The sequence below is a fragment of the Arachis stenosperma genome, chromosome 3 (assembly GCF_014773155.1).
Source record: "Arachis stenosperma cultivar V10309 chromosome 3, arast.V10309.gnm1.PFL2, whole genome shotgun sequence".
NCBI classification, from domain to species: Eukaryota; Viridiplantae; Streptophyta; class Magnoliopsida; order Fabales; family Fabaceae; genus Arachis; species Arachis stenosperma.
The window spans coordinates 115,677,414-115,693,565 of record NC_080379.1 but is presented as its reverse complement, the minus strand read 5'-3'; positions in this window follow the sequence as shown (position 1 = coordinate 115,693,565).

The following is a 16,152-nucleotide window of genomic DNA, read 5'->3' as shown; positions in this document are numbered from 1 at the left end:
TGGTTGTGAACTTCTCTATCCATGTTGAGATCTAGAGCTTCCTCAAAATTGTCCTCAGATTCTCCTTCAGATTCTTCTTCTCCCAGTACTCTCTTCCCTCTTGCTTCCCTTCTAAATCTGTGAAGGGTCCTCTCTAGTTCGGTGTATGGAGGAGTTGATGTCCCTCTTCTCCTACCTGTCATACAAGAACACAGCACAGGCAACAAACAAGTGAAATACTCTTGGTTAATGGAAGAGTATGGTTAGAGCAGTTGAGGAATTAATTCAAATAGTTAGTGAGTCAGTGAGTTAGTTGCTTGAATTTAAAGGCATAAAGAAAGAAAGCAAGTAACAGAGTGCAGAAATTAAAATTCAACAAGTAACTTGAACTGAATTAACAAAACAAGAAAAATGCTCAATCTAGTTAACTTCCAATTTGAGAATTGTCAATCGAAAACCAGTCCCCGGCAACGGCGCCATAAACTTGATAGCCACGATTTTAGGAAATTGCACGATCGGCAAAATTCCTTCCGGCAAGTGCACCGGTTATCGTCAAGTAAAAACTCACAATAGAGTGAGGTCGAATCCCACAAGGATTGGTTGAGTGAGCAATTCGAATTAGAAGTGTGTTCTAGTTGAGCGGAATCAAGATTTAGATGAGAATTGCGGAATGTAAAATTAGCGGGAAACGTAAATGGCAAGAAATTGAAATTGCGGAATCTTAAATTGCATGAATTAAAGAGCGAGAAACTAAATTGCTGAAATTAAAAGGGGATCGGGGTTATTGCATGAATTAAATTTGCAGAATGTAAAGAGAAAGTGGTAGATCAGAAATGGGGAATTCATTGGGTTTCAGGAGATATTGAGATCTCCGAATCAAAACATCTTTATCCCTTCCTCAACCAATGCATTCATTGAATTTTGCTTGGCAATCTTATATGATTGGATCCCAATCCCTTGGCTCACCAATTCTCTCTAAAAACAAACAAATTCCCAATCCCTTGGTTTAAATGTTCATAAGAAGAGATAATGCTCGATCTCTGATTATACCACACAGTTTCATGAACCACAATTTGGTAGGATTACATGTCACAATATCCATCCAAACCCCAATCCAATTCACTGTGAGAAAGCTTCTCTAGCATGAATCCTCCATTCCTTTCCCAAGGTTCCGAAGGATTCCAATTATGGATAGTTTCTTTCCCAAGACAACTAACCAATGGAATTAGATCGAGAAGCTTTCTAACAAAATTCAAGAGAAAAGATTGAAGAAGAAGATAAAAACTATTATTGATTCATTGAATTACAATAGAGCTCCCTAACCCAATGAAAGGGGTTTAGTGAGTCATAGCTCTGAATTCAATTACAAAGAGTATGAAAATTGAATTCCCAAAACTATCTAAAAGGTCCTTTCAAACTTAAATTCTATCCTATTTATACACTTTCTAAATTGAGCTTCTGTTGTGTTTCTTAGGCTTTGAGGCCTTTTCCTGATTTCCTTTTGCTTTGGGTTTATGATCCAAAATCCTGATGAGGCTACTGATCCAATTCTGTAACATTCATTGAGCAAACTTAGTGATAATCAAGTAATGACACATGACTCAACAAATTGAAGTTCCAGACTTATCAATTCTTCAGGCCCAATCCCATAAACTATGATATTCAATTGGGTTTCATACCAGAGTATATTTAAGTTAATATTTGTGCTCAAATGCTAACTTAAACTGCAATATTCTTGGCCCAGAAACCTTTTCAATTAGTGGCGTTTAAGTTGAAGTTTAAGCTTAAACTTCAACTTAAACGCCAGACACTTCCAGGAGGTAAAATTGTCGAACACGTTTAAGCTTCAGTTTAAGGTTAAACTGAAGCTTAAACGTGGGAATGGAAGAAAGCAATCCTGGAGTGTGAAATGTCGAACACGTTTAAGCTCCAGTTTAAGCTTAAACTGGAGCTTAAACGTGGAAATGAGGAAAGCAACCCCTGGAGGAAAATTGGGTCGAACACGTTTAAGCTCCAGTTTAAGCTTAAACTGGAGCTTAAACGTGGAAATGCAAAACGCAACCCTGGAGGAGAATGGTCGAACACGTTTAAGCTTCAGTTTAAGCTTAAACTGAAGCTTAAACGTGGAAATGAGAAAGCAACCCTGGAGGAGAAAAAATAGTCGAACACGTTTAAGCTCCAGTTTAAGCTTAAACTGGAGCTTAAACGTGGGAATGCTCCCTGGTGCTTTCAATTCTGGCGTTTAACTTCCAGTTTAAGGTTAAACTGGAGGTTAAACGCCACTTGTGATATTCAAGCTTCCTTTATTGATTTGTTGCTTCCTTGCCTAGCCTCTTCTTCCCTGAAATCATCCAAACAACTGCATCAAAGTCTTGCAAAAATTTCATGAGAAATCTTTCATTCATAGCATTCAAGGAATATAACTAAAAACTCATGGAATTTGCATCAAAATCTTCATGTTTGAATGATTTAAGACAAGCATGACTATTTGGCCCAAATGATTACTTAAGGCTCAAGAAAATGCATAAAACAACTAAAAATAAAAGAAAAAGGCTAGTGAAACTAGCCTAAGATGCCTTGGCATCACAACACCAAACTTAATCCTTGCTTGTCCCCAAGCAAGTTCTGAATTATTGAGAAGAAAGAATGAAACAGAAAGTAAATTCATTAGCCATATCAGTAAGTAATTGACATTAATTAATGGGGTGTTCATGCAGAAAGTTGTTGCAGCATCACTTTATTGTTTCTTAGGTAAGAATGTCACTTTTTATGTTTCCACTAAAACACTGCTATGGCCTCTTGTTATTCACATATCCTTGGCAAGTTTCTTTTCTTTGTTTTTCTTTTTGAGCTTATTTGCTCCTTGTTGCTCAGTGTCATGTGTTGCACAAGCTTTTGACATTTTTCTTTCCTTATCAGTGCTCACACATATCCACCACAGGCACTTTAGTTTACATTTCTTCACAAGATATTGGTGCCCAGCACCTCTTTGTGTAACTAAATGTTTTGTAGCTAGGTTGCTCTTGATAATGGACTTTTGGTTGATAATTCCGGGTTAGTTAACCCAAGTTACCAAGTGTTGAAACACTCCACAGAACCTATTCATCCAAGCAGATCCTAGTACATAAACACCACAGGCATATGTCTCAGAAGTTCAAACCATTGGTGCCTAGCTTTATTTTCTTAATTCTTTTGCTTTTTGGTTACCTTTCTCATTGGCTTTTTTTTCTTTTTTTTTTCTTTCCCTTGGCCAAGGACATTTATTTACCAAGATCCATAGACAGCATCCTAATTTCCACTAAAAGTGACAATTCTAACTTTATTTCTTAGTGAGCTGACTATTCAATCAAACATGCATACCACCACTTAATCTTATTTGATTTCTTACCAAATGGAATTGAGTTACTTTTGTTCAAACATTTCTTTTATTTTTTTTTTTGGAACAGAACAAACAGGGCAAGCATACATTTAAGCAAGTGAAGTTTATCCAGACACTTAGACTATCACTTATTTGGAAATTAAACAAACAGACAAACAAAAACTGCAATGACTCAAACTTAAAGCAGGGGTGCATGCAAACTTCCAATATCAGCAATTCAAAGTACAAGCAATTAAGTGACAATACAACCTTTTAGCATCTTCTTTGTTGTTCATCATCCTTCCTAGCCTTGGTGTTCTCTTTGATGATGATGTATATTCCTTCCATGAGATTGATTGTCTTCCTGCAAAGCTATTAGAAGTTGCTTGTTCCTCAAGCACTTTGAGAATTGGTTAGCATGCATGTATGTTTGTAGGCCTCTGAACTTAGATTGGTGTGTGAACACCAAACTTAGTTCCTTGCCATATGCAACAATTTGGATCATATGCAGAAAACCTCATGTGCTTTTATTAAGAAAATAACTATGAACTAGAAAAAGAAACTATGAACTAGAAATTAAACTATTGTTTAAGTAGTTTCCCTGATTGGTTGGAGCTAGTGACTAGTCATGCTGAGGTAGAAATGTGCTTTTAATGAAGTTTTTGGTGGAACACCAAACTTAGAATCTCACATTCACCCTTGAATTGTTTTGGTGTGTAACACCAAACTTAGCTCCTTGCAATATAGATAAATCTACTTAACTCTTTTATTGAAATAACTAGAAAAGAAAAACTACCTTTGGTTGGGTTGCCTCCCAACAAACGCTCGTTTACTGTCATTAGCTTGACATGCTGTTCCTGACTTTCTTCCTCTTCCTCCAGTTTGTTAAGAGAAATGACTTCAATTGGATAAAGGAGCTAGTTAGTGCCCCTTGTTGTGAATGCCTCTTTCGAGCAAGCTTTCCCTTGTGATTGGCTTGAGTGAACTTGCTTGTTGGCTCAGGAGTTGGATTGTTCTTCGACCTTCTCTTCTTCATGGATATGGCCCTTTGTTTCTCGGTCACAATCCTCATTTTGGTGCTTGTTTCTACTGCCTTCACATCCTTGATCTCAGAACTTGGTTGTTGTTGGACAGTTGGAGTATCCTGTTCATCAAAAGCTTCCTGAATTTGTGGTTCAATGAACCCTTCCTCTTTGCAACTCTCTGTTTCATTGGAGTGTGATCTCCCTTGATTGACTTTCTCCCTTTCTTGTTCTTCTGATTCCTCCCTTGGGTTTGCCATGGTATCACTAGAAGAATTGTGGTAGGATTTGCTTTGATAGATATCCAATTTGTGCTTCTAGCTTTTGAATGGCAGCACCTTGATTTTGTAAGTTGGATATCACTTCTTCCTTAAAGCTTTTCAAATCGGCCACATCTCTGCCCATAGTTGCAAGCATTCCTTCCATCCTGGTTAACTGATCATGAAGTGATTGGTTCGGATTGGGTTGATGAGGTTGATTATCTTGGCTGTGATATGGTGGCTGGGAGTTTGTGTTTTGTGTGGGCTGATAGAGTCTTTGGTTGGAGTGTTGGTAGTGGTATGACTCTTGTGTGTAGTGGAATGAGTCTTGTGGATAGTGAAATGAATTGTATGAATTTGAGAAGGAATTTTGTGCTGAGAAATGCTCAAGTGATGAAGAATTTGGATATGTAAAACTAGGAGGTGAGGTTGGATAATTCAGAGGTGATGGCTCTTGATGAATGGGGTGTGAATAAGTGAAATCTCTTTGGTTTTGATCTTCCCAGCCACAACTTGAGTAGTGATCAAATTCACCAAAACATGGACCATTTTGTGGCTCTGGGAAGTACCCCGTTTCCTGTTCCTGATACTCCCACCCACCATGAGCATAATAACATGAATCATTCTGTGGTGGTGGAGAGTTTCTCATGAATTTTGATTGACCAAAAGATGATGGATACTCCTTTCTTTCTTGCAATGTGCTCAGTCTCAAACAATACTCATCCAAAGATAGTGGAAATTCCATAGTGAGGCAATATCACAAACAGCTAGTGGTTAGTATGCTAACAAGTGAATAAGCAAAGAAAACAAATTAAAATTTGCAGAAATTAGCAGTAATAAACTGAAACAAAAACTATTAACAAAAGAAAAGAAAAATTGCTCAATCTAGTTAACTTCCAATTGGAGAATTGTCAATCGAAAACCAATCCCCGGCAACGGCGCCATAAACTTGATAGCCACGATTTTAGGAAATTGCACGATCGGCAAAATTCCTTCCGGCAAGTGCACCGGTTATCGTCAAGTAAAAACTCACAATAGAGTGAGGTCGAATCCCACAAGGATTGGTTGAGTGAGCAATTCGAATTAGAAGTGTGTTCTAGTTGAGCGGAATCAAGATTTAGATGAGAATTGCGGAATGTAAAATTAGCGGGAAACGTAAATGTCAATAAATTGAAATTGCGGAATCTTAAATTGCATGAATTAAAGAGCGAGAAACTAAATTGCTGAAATTAAAAGGGGATCGGGGTTATTGCATGAATTAAATTTGCAGAATGTAAAGAGAAAGTGGTAGATCAGAAATGGGGAATTCATTGGGTTTCAGGAGATATTGAGATCTCCGAATCAAAACATCTTTATCCCTTCCTCAACCAATGCATTCATTGAATTTTGCTTGGCAATCTTATATGATTGGATCCCAATCCCTTGGCTCACCAATTCTCTCTAAAAACAAACAAATTCCCAATCCCTTGGTTTAAATGTTCATAAGAAGAGATAATGCTCGATCTCTGATTATACCACACAGTTTCATGAACCACAATTTGGTAGGATTACATGTCACAATATCCATCCAAACCACAATTGGGTGTATTTCTTAAATCTTTTGGGTATATTTCTTAAATTCTTCGGGTGTATTTCTGTAATCCTTTGGGTGTATTTCTGTAATCGTTTGGTTTATTTCTGTAATCGTTCGGGTGTATTTCTGTAATTCTTTGGGTGTATTTCAATAACCTTTGGGTGTATTTCTATAATCGTTTGGGTGTATTTCTGAAGTTCCATTATCTTCAAAACAATTTCAAAGCTTGATTTCAGAACCATGAAATCGAAAAAAAACGAAGGAGATCGAAGGCAAGAGAGAACACACGAAGGAGATCGAACATATTTGGCAAGAAACTCAAAAAGAAAACGAAATCTTTTCAAAAATGGAAGTTATATATTTATGCATTAATTGATTTGGATTGATTTAAAAGTCTAAGGCCCGTAACATAAGCAGCGCGTTTATGAAGTTTCGTTCCCTTCAGACTTGTAAAACTTGTAAGCGCAAAAATACTTGTATGTAGAGATTAATCCATATCTCACAAATCCTATCAAAATAAATGAAGTTTTTTCCAAAAATTGTTATTTACATTACTATCTTTCATAGATAGTTATGTCAGGCCACCGTTTGTTATTCTAAAAAATTAAATTGATATTTTTTTTTTTAGAAACTAATTTGTTCGAAGTCGGAATTTTCCTAACCTAATTGTTAGTTTACTGTTTAAATAAATAGAAAATCCAAACTTCTTGGTATAAATATTTAAAAGAAAAAAAAAGGTAGTAGCCTAGTAGGAATAGATTGGAACATCGGTGTTCGTCTGGGAGAGGGAAAGTGTGTTGCGTGGCTGTTTTGTTTGCATCTGTAGCAGTGAGTGGGGTTGAGACTATTCCATTCCAATGGATCTTGATAGCAACGCTCCCAATTCTACGATCAAGAAAATAATAAAAATAAAAAATAAAAAAAACAATAAATAAGGAAAAAAATATTTCCATTTCTTTAAAAAGTTTTTTACCTTGTAGGTTTCATTTCTTTCACTCTGCTATCATATAAACCATTCATGTTTTTCATGGTTGGATTATGGTAAAGTTTGTTCCTTTCTTTTGGTAATGTTTGTGGTACCCTAGTAGCGTTTGTTTTGAGGTACTGAGACAGAGACTGAGAGACTGAGACTTAGTATCGTGTTTGTTAGTTCAGAGACTGGTACTAAAATTTCTGTCCCTGTCTCTAAAATTTCAGTATTTCAGTACCTCTAAAAAGTAAGGGCACAGGGGACTGAATTTTTTCTAAAATTTCAGTATTTCAGTACCTCTAAAAAGTAGGGACACAGGGGACTGAAATTTTTAGAGATGAAGACTGAAATTTAATAACATTTTATACCTAAAATACTTTCATTTAATTAATTAATTTCAATTTTACTCTTTGTGCAAATTAAATTAGAGTTTCATTACTGTCTCCATTTTTTCTATTTTCCCCTTAAAAAAAAATGGAACACAACTTTTCTGTAGACAAATTTGTGTGTATGTGTGTGTGTTTTTCTTCCTTAGTTTAACTTTTTCACGTTGTGGGTTGTTTGGGGCTGCTGAAATGGTGATTCCTCCTTGGTTTGCACGTCAGCGTTGCTATGCACAAAAATGTCTTTTAGAGCCTTTCCTCTTCCATGAATGCTTTTGGCATTTGCAGGCTTAAAAAAATGATGTCTCAAAGTTCCTCTTCATTGTTATGATCATCATTTTTTATATCCTCTTCTGAATGTTACTGCAAATTAAATTTATGGTCAATGATTACTGGGATTTTTTTTCCTTACCGTTTCAAATCAGCGTGACAAGTTTATGTCTTTAATTTTTCAATACTCAATTGTAACTGAACCAAATTTCCAACACTATAGTTTGCAATGCCCTAAACTTTAAAGCTTACGACTATTGTCTCTAAAGAGTGTAACAATTTGTATGGTAAGCTCATCATGCTGTAATAGTGTGTAAAGAACTATTGGGAATGTGAAAGTGAAACCATATCTATCATGATTTTATTACCTCATGGAGGAGCTCACATGTGTTTTTTCTTCTCTTGTCAGGATGCCATGTAGGCGACAATGAAAACTCTTATGAATGTGGGAGAGTCCTTTGGTAGTGGTGACCTCTGCAAGAGCTCCACTCAGGAGCGCTCAATTCAAACAATCCCAATGGTTATGATATTTCATGTTAGGATGATGAGGATATGATTGATGAAGTGAAATGGATGAAGATCCTGATTAGGCTCTGAATTTGATTACAGTGAGGACTTCTACGATGATGTTATTCAAGTATGCAGGATCAATTTGACAATTTACCTACTGGGGTTTTTTATGCTTTGATTGAAGGATATTGGTTCAAGTGAATGCAAGCAAGTTGGTGCTTCTGAAGGATCAAGTTCCCATGGAAAAGCAGAAGCCAAGGATGATATTGTCATGCAAAAATATTGGCAATTTAAGCAATTTGATGTGTTGTTCTTTTCCTGATCATTTCTTGATAAGCAGGGTACTTCAGAGGTGCAGGTAATGATATTGGAAAACTGTTTCTAAGTTATATCTACCAACCTAATGTTCAAGCTTTTGATTGTTTGCTCTCGCTCTTTCTTGAATGTTCCTACAGCGACCCAAGAACTGGCAAAGAATCCAGGAGGAGTGGAAAATTTTTAGGGGAATTCGCCACAGGGGCGGAGCCAGGCTAACTATTTAGGGGGGCGGTGTTATAATTTATATTACTATTTCTATTGATAAAATTAAAAAAATATATATATATATCTCTCAATCAAAATAAGACAATAATATATAAAATTACTACTTACAGTTTTGTATCATTAAATAAAATATTAAAATTCAGAAACAATAATACTACATCTTAGTATAAATAATATAAATTGTAATTAAATAGTTAACTAATAAAAAAAACTAAATATACAAACTAACATATAATAACATAAACTTAATTAACAAATAATAATAAATTAACTAATTAAGTAAATAACTAAATATATAAAAAAGAATAAAATAGAACCTTTTGAGAAAGAGGATGAAAAATCACTTCTTAAACTACTTTTTTTTAATCTGCAAAAAACAAAAAAAAGAGTTAAAAAGGTAAAATTGTAAAAAATAAGAAGATTAAAGAGATAAAGAAGAAGAAGAATAGAAAAAATTGTTACCTAAATTTTTTGAAAGCCAAGGTGGGAAGAGAGGGAGAGGAAGAGACCGGTTGTATGTTGAAAAATAGAAAAAGGGGATGGGAAACTGATTAGTGATTATCGTTGGGAAATAAAAAAGAGATAAGGATTGGAAAATAGAAAGGGATAGGGAATGGGCAGATGGGCTATTGGGCTGGGTTTTAGAAATTAAAAGTGAGGGGGAGGGGGATTGGAAAAGATAAAACAAAAAGAGAGGGGGGCTGAGAAATAAAAAAGGGGGATCAGACTTTTTTTTTTTTTTTTGAATAAAAGCTAAAATTTTGGGGGGGGCCATTGCCCCCCTTTGTTTATACCTACCTGCGCCCTGATTCGCCAGGTATTCCTTTTTTAAGTAATCCACATGTCCTGCATCTATAAAAATAATGTTTGCTATATGGTAAGGTATGCATATGCATTCACAACTTATTTTTGCCGAAACAGTATTGTTAAAAGTTAGTGAATCCAGGATGCAGCTTCTGAGGGCTGCCATCATTGGACCTCAAGGCACTCCATACCACGATGGTCTTTTCTTTTTTGATTGCTCCTTTCCTGATAACTATCCTGCTTCTCCCCCGGTATGTATCATCTCTTAAATATTCCACGTGTTATAGAAGGTTCCTTTTGCTGTATGTGATGTAAACCTGTATTATCTTACTGCAGAAAGTTTACTACCACTCCGGTGGCCATTAGGATAAATCCAAATTTATATAACTGTGGAACAGTCTGCCTTAGTCTTTCTGGCACTTGGCAAGGTAGGGATAATGAGCCTGGATACCCAGAAGAGCAATGCTAGGGGGCCAGCAATATTGTGATTGATAGCCATCAACTAGCCATCAATGATGATTTGATGGTATGATTGGTGTGAGATTTCATCCAATGGCTCACATTTCTCTGCTGGTTACATGCTGGCCAAAATGCAATAAAATTGCTGACCCCTAGACTTTTCCTACCCAGAATCATATGGAGCCAGTCGAGATGGGCATAGAAGATCTAAGGAGTACATTGATAATGCATTTCTTTATCCTTGAAGACAATGATGTATATGATGCTCAAACCTCCAAAGGTTTGGCATCTAGAACAAATTTCTTTTCTCATTCTTTGAATATGGTATTGTCTTGATAGTTTTGATATTAATTGTGTACTAAAAATAAACTTTTTTTGTATATAATTAATTTTTATAATGACCTACAAATATGGTAAAAAAAGAGTTAAGTTTCTCCTAAAGGTATTAGGCTAAAAGGATGGAATCCAAAAGAACACATTGAGGAGTTGAATTTCTCGTGAGAACTATATTGGTGGAAGTGGATTGGTTGGATTTGGAGTCTAAAGGTGTCATCTAGTTAAAAGAAATTAAACTAGATGTCCCTTCACTAATGTCACATGTCAGGAGCTTTGGTTTAACGTGTGAGAATCAACTTCCTACCTTTTCAGTTGACAAAACTTGAGGTGACAGGAACACCTAAAGATATTTTGAAAAAAGTAGTAAACCAAATATCAGATTAAATCCCATCGGACAATAGATTTCTTCTTCATCATGGTTTTACATTATAAAAAGGACCACAAGCCACCTCTGTAAAGCACCACTACCATTACGATCATCTTCTTCTTCACTTTCACTACTTTTCACTTTCACCTTCACCTTCTTCTAAATCTTTCTGACTTCTGAAGCTAATAAGCTAAAAAATCCATCTTTTCCTCTACCCAAATTTTCTTTCATTGTTCTTCATTTCATTCACCACCTTCACGAGTAAAAACTGGCATTCTGGTGTTCCCCCAAAATACTTGACAACCATTAACCAACCCATGTGCACTTTAAACAAAGCTCATTCATCCTCTTGAGACATTAGTGGAGATCTCGACACTTGTTCTCCACCTCTATTTCTCATCATTAGTTCTCGTATTGCTTATCTGCCATTAATAGAAGTGTTTTTCCTCACAAGTTTACTTACCCCGAATCTCTCATCTTAACTATTATTTTTCACTTAATCTATTTTTCACGAAACCCACCTGAATCATCTGGCGACTCCACTGGGGAGGAACACTTCGACGTGATAGCTAGAGATCAAACGAGGTATAGAACCCCCTCACTACCTATGTTCGCGAATCTGGAGAATATGGAGGAAGACGAGAACACCCCAGTTACTTGTAGGGAGGTGACGCGTATTCTAAAAGTCAAGGGATCGTGAAGCTGAGTTGCAACAGTTGGAAGGAAAAAGAGAAGTTGTGGGAAGGAAGATGGAAGAATATCACCGGAGACTGGCATTAGCTTATGACAAGTACATTCGGTCCAGGGTGTTCCTAGAGGGAGATCTAGTACTAAAAATCAGTAGACGTAGTAATGAGGAAGATGTCTTTGCCAAAATGGGAGGGTCCTTACATTGTTTCTGAGGTACATCCCAGCGGACACAGCATCTTGCTAGACCCAGATCATGGAACAACCATCGGCCCCATCAATTTCAAGTACGTTAAGTAGTACTATGCCTAATCTCAGTTTTAGAAGTTAGAATTTTAATTCCAAAAGGCTTATTTATCAAGAGCCAATGTTTATGTTATATTATTCTGCAAGCATCCTGCAATACATGAGAAAATTGCTTTAGCAATCATACACTCAAAAAATGTGAGTGATGCATTTTAAGAAATTTGTAATACAAAATAGTTCCAAAAAAGTGAAGTGTCCCACCTTCCAAGCTCCTAAAAAGAGTCGAGCATAAATAGGGTAAGAAAATTATGGGTACCTTCCATTTTTTTTGAAACTGTTTCAAAAAGTGAAGTGTCCCACCCTAAGCTCCTAAAAAGAGTCGAACATAAATAGGGCAAGAAAGTTATGGATACCTTCCTTTTTTTGGCCTAAAAAAAGGCAGAAAAAAAATGGCTACTGCTTTTCTTAAAATCATACACTCCTCCTGCAAAAAAAATTTAATTAAAATAAATTATTTTTATTTTTAAATATCTATTTATGGTTACAAACGAACATTGCTCATAATTTTAATTCAATTTATTTTTTTTATTTGTGATTTCATTGGAAACGTATACAAATGAGGATATAACATCCAAAGTTGTAAGGTGAAAGATCTTTATCAAAAAATCTCTATAGCTAATTCCAAAATTAGCAACCCGATATACATGGGGGCTGAGAGGGGTTAAGACAAAAACAAGGAAAGAAAAAAAAGGGTCTTACCAAGTAAGAAGACAGAGTAAAAAGACAGAACAAAGTTGAATGTGGTAGTGTCCTTTGCCCTAAGAAAAACTCCCAATTGTTGAAGAAGACAGATGGTGGTGGTGATAGCAGTGATGATACTGTGCTGTGTAAAACATGTCCTAGCAGAGATGATGAGGAACACCCTCTCCCCTACCTTTTCAGGTGTTCTCTCTTCTTCTGTGTCTCTCCAAATTCAAGTATTCAAATTTAAAATGTGTCCAATTAAAAGGGTAAGAGTTTCTCCTCTTCTTATTTCCTTATATAAATTATTATATTAAATCAAATCATCCCTCTGTTTTCATATAATATATATATATATATATATATATATGTATAAATAAATAATAATAATAATAATAATATGTATACACATACACTACTTTTAAGAATAAACATACGTATATACAAATAAATTATGAATATATTTATTTACTAATCTTATTATTATTTATTTATTTTATTAATATTTAAAATATTTGTACAAAAACATTTTTTTATTCATTTTTTTATGAGTACATAATTATATTCATATTATACAGAAATATTTGAATATCAAAATATTTACAAATACATATCTCATTATGACAAAAAATGAATAAAGAGGGGAGATTTGATTCTTTAGAGTTATATGTTAACAAAAAAAATATTCTTAGTTTTGTGGAGTGCAAAAAAGTTCAATGCAACTTGAGAGAATATTTTGTATCCTCAAAGACTGCATGGAGGCTTATGATTGTGTATTAAAAATATAAACTTTTTTTGTACATAATTAATTTTTATAATGACCTACAAACATGGTAAAAAAAAGAGTTAAGTTCCTCCTAAAGGTATTAGGCTAAAAGGATGGAACCCAAAAGAACACATTGAGAAGTTGAATTTCTCGTGGGAACTATATTGGTGGAAGTGGATTGGTTGGATTTAGAGTGTCATCTAGTTAAAAGAAAATCAAACTAGATGTCCCTTCACTAATGTCATGTCAGGAGCTTTGGTTTAACGTGTAAGAATCAACTTCCTACCTTTTCAGTTGACAAGACTTGAGGTGACAGGAACACCTAAAGATATTTTGAAAAAGTAGTAAATCAAATATCAGATTAAAAACCATCGGACAATAGATTTCCTCTTCATCATGGTTTTACACTATAAAAATTACCTCCATCCACCTCTATAAAGCACCACTACCATTACGATCATCTTCTTCTTCACTTTCACTACTTTTCACTTTCACCTTCACCTTTTTCTAGATCTTTCTGACTTCTGAAGCTAGTAAGTTAAAAATCCATCTTTTCCTCTACCCAAATTTCCTTTCATTGTTCTTGATTTCATTCACCACCTTCACGAGTAAAAACTATTCTGGTGTTCCCCCAAAATACTTGACAACCATTAACCAACCCATGTGCACTTTAAACAAAGATCATTCATCCTCTTGTGACATTAGTGGAGGTCTCGACATTTGTTCTCCACCTCTATTTCTCATCATTAGTTCTCGTATTGCTTATCTGCCATTAATAGAAGTGTTTTTCCTCACAAATTTACTTACCCCAAATCTCTGGTCTTAACTATTATTTTTCACATAATCTATTTTTCACGAAACCCGAATCAGATATCATACATGCATGCATAAATCATGCGCTTATACATCTTAGCATTTTATTCCTCTGCAGCATTTTGAGGATCTGGTTGCTGACTTGCTGGTCATTTCCGGACCCGAGCCATACTCCGAGGGGGCTCCTGTTGGCTCAGTCGTATATAATCTTGGTCCAACTATTAGCAATAGTGCAGCTAAGAACCAGAAAGAATTTCAGTTAGCTGTCCATAGAATGATGAACACTCTTATTGCCTTTTTCACTAAGAACGGATCCACTGATTGGGAGGAATTTCGGTCGCCGGAGATTTTGAATATGTCTGCTGCAGCTAGTGCAACTCTAACAGAGTGTTACAACAGTGTGTCTGGTGTAGCAGCATTAACCCTTTAATCTCTGAAGCCCTATTAGGATGGATGTTCATGCTATGAATAAGGAGTGCTAGTTAGGTTTCTTTATTTGCTTACTTTTGGTGGCACTTTTGATGTCCCACATCATGATTCTCATTGTTGATTATGCAGCCAACCTGTAAAAATTTGACATGCTAGTTTAGGGTTTTTGATTTTCAAAATGGCTTCTAAATTAGGCAGAGAATAGTTTTTCCAAGACATTTCTGGTTGGATTCTCCAAATTACTGGTTCTTTAATCTCAATTTAACTACTAGTTGTTCAATGCACATGCTTCCATTTATGTCTTATTTCTTTATTTTTTTTTGGGTTAATTTGGAACAATATTTATGAATATTATAACTGTACAAAGGTCTTTGGCTATGTCATCTTCCAATCTAATAATATAGGTGCTGGTGAAAGTCTAACACCATGTTGTATACTTACTTTGTCAGTAAGTATTCAGTAATCAGTATCATCCAAATGTTCTTTTTTGTTTTTTAACTCGCTTTTGTGATAGAAGTTTTCAAATAAATCATGTCATAACAAACTTAGTTTAAATAGGAATCAAGTTCCTTGTTTACCAATTACAAGACAAATGCACTCTTCAATTGAATTTTTCTGAGTTAAATCTTAAATCATATAGAAGAAAAATTATTAAAAGTCATAATTTATTCTCCTGATTATTCTTTTAACTTTTAAATAATTGTTTAAGAAATTATTTTTTTAAATTTTTATTTATTTAAACATCAAGAGAATAATTTAAAGGATCGGATAAATTAAAACTCTTCGTTATATCTCTTTTTAGAATGTTAAATTAAATCAAAAAATATTGCTATATGTTATAAGCATTTGGAACCAAATCCGAATTGATTTTACCAATTGAAATCTTCTCTTATTTAATAAACACCCAAAATGCAAGATTTAATTTTCAAATCAAATAGTTTTCTTTTGTATGCATGTTTAAAATTTAAAAAGGTAAACCTTGCTGCACAAGTAGTCCCCAACCTGACAAAATTGCCTCAAAGAGGAGAACGTATATGCTTTCATGGCTTTGATATTTTATTTTTTATAATAATAATTAAAGAAACAACAACAACAGTAACTAATTAAATATAAACTAATAACGAACTTGGTTTTGTCAGCGTGATGATACACTTGTGTATACAGTAATTTATTTGTTAGGTACAACAAAAAAGCAAACTAAATTCTGTAAACTTTCTTTTGATTTTCTCTTTAAGTTGTCTTCAATTTGGAAAGAAAATCTTATGAGATCAAAACAAATTTCGTTAGCTTCAGTCGCTTGATACATTTCAAATATGGGTCTTTAATGAAACCTTCTATGGCTTTAAAGAGGATCTCACATTTTGAATTTTCAATAGCACAAACACAATAGTAAAAATTCTCAAAAAAAAAAAAATTGTTACAACGTAGTAATGCAATTAACATCCATCATAAACAATTTAACAAGCAAGCAAATGTCATAAATATAAAATTAATGATGGTGCACAACAAGCATGAGATGTGCAATTTCTGTTGGCAGTTTGAAGAAACTCCAAAGTCAGTTCATATCAAACTGCTATAGGATATTTTCCTAGTCAGCTACACCAAATGCAACTAATATGAATTCTCAAGTCACCAT